Below are 6,648 nucleotides of genomic sequence, written 5' to 3' on the forward strand. Positions count from 1 at the left end.
AAAAGGTGGCGAGATGATATCTTGAGCGGTTATACATCTATGACCCTGATCAAAATAGATGCAGCGCATGGCGGAAGTTCCATATAGATTACTTGTTGCCGGAGTTTTTGACTAAAAACCTTGGATGGAAGATTCAAAATAAGAATCTCCCTCTTGTTTTCAAACTCCTTGTAATTTTAGTGTCATGTTTCAACATGAACCCAGGACCATGTGTGTGATGAGAGTGTATTTGAAATCCAATGCATAACATTTAGTCCCACGTTGGAAAGTTGAAGAAACTTTTGGTCCGAGGTTCTGGTTTCGTGTCTGATCTTGGTTTGGGTTTAACTAAAAAAATATCTTTATATTTCCCTATGGCCATTGAGGGTTATACCGAGAGTCCACGCATCACCTTTCCCCTCTCCCGGACGGACCCCTTAGAACTTCAAGTTCTTCACATGTGGTACTCGTTCTCTAATCTATAAAAAGCGTTGGCTGTTGCCCTCTTTGTAGTAAAAGTTAATCTCAAAGCTCATCGTCTTTCCACTCTTGGGGATTGTAAAGGAAGGAAATAGCTATAGAATGCTGGGATCACTGCTCTCTAATCTACAAAAGCGTTGGCTGTTGCCCTCTTTGTAAGTAGAGTTAATCTCGAAGCTCATCATCTTTCCACTCTTGGGGATTGTAAAAGAAGGAAATAGAAGTGATAGACCCTGCGATCAAAACCTTTAGACTCAAATAGAGTCCCTTAGAGTAGTGGGTGGCCTCGGCTCTGAATAAAGGAAGGCTCTCGCCCTGCCTGGATCCGTCCCATTGGACGAGGTCTAGACAGACCATCCCCTTCATTGATATCTCCTTCCTCTCCCCCTCCCTACACTCAGCAAGAATACAAGAAAGAAATAGATGCTCCCAACCTTTGGAGCATCCACCTTGCCAATCAGGACCTAGGACCCTTTATTTCTTAAGTGGTGAGTCTAAAAGAAAATGAGACTTGCCATCCATTCCCACAGGCCATGGCACACCTCTTAGAGGTACGTCCCGTATCGCTAAGGCCGCATACCTCTCCAACACGTGACAACATATGTAAAAACAAAAGGGGAGGATAATTGATCTCATCCTCCAAGTCAGCCAATAAGAAAGAACTAGGGCTGGACATGGTTCGGGTTGGTTCAGTTTTGGGGTATCCTAAGAACCGAAACAATCCCTATCGGTTCCCAATATTGGGAACCAGAACCGAATTATAGAACCATGGAACCGAGCCGAACCAGAACCGATCTTGATCGGGTTGGTTCGGTTCGGTTCGGTTCTAGGTTTACCCAACTTAAGTTCAGCAACCTTAAAAACCCTAAAATGAAGAAAGCTTCTCTCCTTTTGAAAAACCTGGAAAATCCCTTTTCGTGTCACCTTCATTGGCTAACCCTCACCCTTTCTTTGATCTTGGCGGCCCATTTGAAGTGAGACCGTCAATGGCCACTGGCCAAGATCAATATCCCTCTTGAATTTCATGAAAAAGTCCAATTAGCCGCCCCCCTTCTTCCAAATCCATCCCCCCTCTTCTCTTATTTTTAATGAAAATAAAAAAAAAACTATTAGTTTTAACACTCCCTTCCAGCCTCACTTCTCCAATGGCCCATATTTGCTTAAGTTTGAAAATAAAAAATTTGATATGTCTATCTTCTATAATATACTAAGCATGTTTCTTTCCGATGTCATTTCTACTTTTTTCTAAGAAAATTTGTTCTTTGAAAGGTTTTTCCTCCAATCAAATCTCTTTTGACATATACTAACTTCCTAAAACGCCGAGAGACTCCTTGAAAATTGGCTTTGACATCTAATAATCGTATTTTGCCTTAAGTGACGAAATTTAAATGCAACTATCACCAAAATATTAGGAATGTAATGTAATCTCAAGATAGCAACTGCCACCTATTACCAAAATATTAGGGATGTAAAACCGTGTGTATCTTTACTAATTACTACTTTTTTATTTATTTTTGCCATTCTATACGGGGGGGGGGGGAATCAAACATAAACCAGGCTCAGGCTCGGGCTCGGTCAGGCTCGGCCAGGCTCGCGAGCCTTACCGAGCTTGGGTTATATTATGTTCACACCCCACATCTTCCCTGGACAGCCCTACTAGTGTAATTTGACTACTTTTTTTTACACTATAGGGGGTGGTCCTAGTAACAAATGGGGTTCCAAAAATGAAGTGACATATTTTGCCCCCCCTTTTCACTCCATGGACAACCCTTTTAATGTATATATTAATATATAATATATATATTTAAATATATTAAATTCTTAACGAGCTTTAACGAGCCGAGCTGAGCCTGGCCTAACTCTTGCTCGGCTCGGCTCGTTAAGGATTCGAGCCGAGCTCGAGCGAGCCTCCGAGCCCGAGCCAAAATTGACACCCTTACCCGCATTTCATGGCTTGATGTAGTGGGCCTTCCATTTTATACTCATGCATAGCATTGTGGGGCCTACCGTACCCCTACCATTTTACACCATATGTTTATGGTTATCCCCCGCATTTATACCTCAAAGGGTTGATCAAATAGGGTACGCAGCTTTTGCCCAAACCTATGGATATGGTAGGGGGCACTATGCATCCAATGCATTGTCTGGGTGGGGTCACTTAAAACAATTTTTTGCTAGGGTGGGCTTCACCCTACCACCTCATGTTTTGAAGCCATGGCTCCACTATCTCCAACTAAACCCATGTACATGATGGGTCCACCATTTTGCACCTTAAATTTTTGTTGGGGTGGGGCCTGCAATTTTAAACCTCATGATTTGATGATAGGGGCCACATCTCTACCCAAACACATGCATGAAGTGGGCCCACCATTTTACACCCATGCATAGCATGGGCCAGGAATGCTAGTGTATATATACTAGAAAAAAACCGGGCCGACAAAGAACTGTACGGATCACGTCATAGGTTGATCCAAACCGTCCATGTGATAGAACACAACATAAATAGGTTGTGCCCCAAAAATCATTTCCATAGGCTGATCCTAGCCTTCCAATCTATAGAGGTTTCCATAATTCCTCTTAAATCGGACGGTTAAGATCACCCTATAGATTTTTTATTAAAAAACCATAAAGGAGGGGGGTAAGATTGAAATTATGTGGCTTTAATGGGTGCATTTGTTAAAAAGCATAAAGGAGGGGGTAGGATTGAAAATATGTGAGTTGAATGGGTGCATTTGTTAAAAAAAGTCAAAAAAAGTGATGTGTAATTCTCATAGAATTTTCCAAAAATTCAAAAAATTCTCTTCTTTTCTCTTCTCCTATATATATACTAGTAAAAAACCCGTGCGATGCACGGGCCGACAAAGAACGGTACGGACCACGTCATAGGTTTATCCAAACCGTCCATGTGATGGAACACAACATACATAGGTTGTGCCCCAAAATCATTTCCATAGGCCGATCCTAACCCTCCAATCTATAGATGTTTCCATAATTCCTCTTATCTTAAATCGGATGGTCAAGATCACCCTATAGTTTTTTAATTAAAAAACCACAAACGAGGGGGGTAAGATCGAAATTATACGGCTTTAATGGGTGCCTTTGTTAAAAGCATAAAGGAGGGGTAGGATTGCAATTATATGATTCAATGGGTGCCTTTGTTAAAAGCATAAAGGAGGGGGGGGGGTAGGATTGAAATTATATGAGTTGAATGGGTGCATTTGTTCAAAAAAGTCAAAAATGTGAGGTGTAATTCTCACGTAATTTTCAAAAAAATCGAAAAAACTCTTCTCTTTTCATCCCAGCTTATTGTATTAGATAAATGAAACATGGACGTGTAAATCTCACAGAATTTTGGAAATATTGAAAAAATTCTCTAATTTCTCTTCTGCTATAATATATATATATATATATATATATATATATATATATATATATATATATATATATATATATATGAGGAAACTGTTGGTGAGCTTAAGCTCACCAAACTTATGGTGAGCTAGCTTGCCCAATCACATGGGTCCCACATTTTGGGGAGTGATCCAAACCATTCATTTGCAAGGCCTTATCATAGATAGGGGGTGTACCAAAAATCAGCTCCATAGGACAATCCTAACCCCTCCATTTGTGGAGGACAAAAATGGGGCAGATTTGTGTTTGTCCATTTTTGTTCTCCACAAATGGAGGGGTTAGGATGATCCTATGGAGCTGATTTTTGGTACACCCCCCATCTATGTAAGGGACTTTCAAATGAATGCTTTGGATCATCCTACCAAAGTGGGCCCCCATGTGATTGGGCAAGCTAGCTCACCATAAGTTTGGTGAGCTAGCTTGCCCAATCACATGGGTCCCACATTTTGGGGAGTGATCCAAACCATTCATTTGCAAAGCCTTATCATAGATAGCGGGTGTACCAAAAATCAGCTCCATAGGATCATCCTAACCCCTCCATTTGTGGAGGACAAAAATGGGGCAGATTTGTGTCTGTCCATTTTTGTCCTCCACAAATGGAGGGGTTAGGATGATCCTATGGAGCTGATTTTTGGTACACCCCCCATCTATGTAAGGGACTTTCAAATGAATGCTTTGGATCATCCTAACAAAGTGGGCCCCCATGTGATTGGGCAAGCTAGCTCACCATAAGTTTGGTGAGCTTAAGCTCACCAACAGTTTCCTCTCTCTCTCTCTCTCTCAATATATATATATATATATATAGAGAGAGAGAGAGAGAGGAAAGTATTTATGAGCTCGAGCTTAGATAAGCTTATCTGAGTTCGAGCTCAAAAACTCATGTGGGCCCACATTTTTGGGGTGATACAAAGCATTCATTTGAAAGGCATGTACATGGATAGGGTGCCTACCAAAAATCAGGTCCATAGGATCATCATAACCCTTCCATTTGTGGAGGGGAATAATGGGCAGATCTGTGGAGTAACAATATTTGTCCATTTTTCGCTCCAATTTTGGATGGGCTATGATGATCCTATGGACCTGATTTTTGGTCCACACCCTATCCATGTAAGGGCCTTTCAAATGAATGCTTTAGATCTCCCCAAAATGTGGGCCCACATGAGGTTTTGACGCTCGAGCTCAAATAATCTAACTGAGCTCGAGCTCAGAAACACTTTACTCATATATATATATATATATATATATATATATATATATAGAACGGTTTCTACACACAAGTGTAGATAAGTTATCTACACACTAGCTTAAAATACAGTGGAGGGCATATTGTTTTGGTGATCCAAACCATTCATTGGATTGGCCCTCACATAGATAGGGTGTCCACCAAAAATCAGCTCCATAGGATCACCCCAACCCTACGATTTGTTGAGGTAAAATGGACGTGTATAAACCTTCACAAATGTGTCCATTTTTTGCCTCCACGGTTCGAAGGGTTAGGATGATCCTATGAAGCTGATTTTTTGGGCACACCCTATCTATGTGAGGGCCCATCAGATGAATGCTTTGGATCACCCAAACAATGTGGGCCCCTACTGTATTTTAAGCTAGTGTGTAGATAACTTATCTACACTTGTGTGTAGAAACCGTTTTCTCATATGTATCTAATACAATAAACTGGGATGAAAAGAGAAGAGTTTTTTCGATTTTTTTGAAAATTACGTGAGAATTACACCTCACATTTTTTGACCTTTTTGAACAAATGCACCCATTCAACTCATATAATTTCAATCCTACCCCACCTCCTTTATGCTTTTAACAAAGGCACCCATTGAATCATATAATTGCAATGCTACCCCTCCTTTATGCTTTTAACAAAGGCACCCATTAAAGCCGTATAATTTCGATCTTACCCCCCTCCTTTATGGTTTTTTAATTAAAAAACTATAGGGTGATCTTGACCATCCGATTTAAGATAAGAGGAATTATGGAAACATCTATAGATTGGAGGGCTAGGATCAGCCTATGGAAATGATTTTTGGGGCACAACCTATTTATGTTGTGTTCCATCACATGGACGGTTTGGATCAACCTATGACGTGGTCCGTAGAGTTCTTTGTCCGCCCGTGCATCGCAGGGGTTTTCATAATTGTAAAAAACCCCTGTGATGCACGGGCCGACAAAGAACTCTACGGACCACGTCATAGGTTGATCCAAACCGTCCATGTGATGGAACACAACATAAATAGGTTGTGCCCCAAAAATCATTTCCATAGGCTGATCCTAGCCCTCCAATCTATAGAGGTTTCCATAATATGTTGTTCCTCTTAAATCGGATGGTTAAGATCACCCTATAGATTTTTTATTAAAAAAGCATAAAGGGGGGGGGGGTAAGATTGAAATTATGTGGCTTTATAAGTTGATCCAAACCGTCCATGTGATGGAACACAACATTAACTGGTTGTGCCCATAAATCATTTCCATAGGTTGATCCTAGCCCTCCAATCGATATAGGCTGATCCTAGGCCTCCAATCGATAGAGGTTTTCATAATTGTTGTTCCTCTTCAGGTGCCCGGAATCCGTCAATATTTTGCAAGTGTCCTGCATGAGTAATATAAAGTAGTTCTTTCGTCATTGTCATATGTCTTTACCTCTTCTCGGTAGTTTTTTTCCGTAATTGTCATAGACAGGTACCCTGTGTCGGTACTTTTCGTATGTAGATTACGATTTTACCCTCACATAGATAGTATGTACAGATATGTGGGGAGGGCAAAAAAGGT

This window comes from Tasmannia lanceolata, unplaced genomic scaffold (assembly GCF_043159265.1).
Source record: "Tasmannia lanceolata isolate RefF3 unplaced genomic scaffold, GAP_Taslan_0.1 ptg000008l, whole genome shotgun sequence".
Taxonomy (NCBI): domain Eukaryota; kingdom Viridiplantae; phylum Streptophyta; class Magnoliopsida; order Canellales; family Winteraceae; genus Tasmannia; species Tasmannia lanceolata.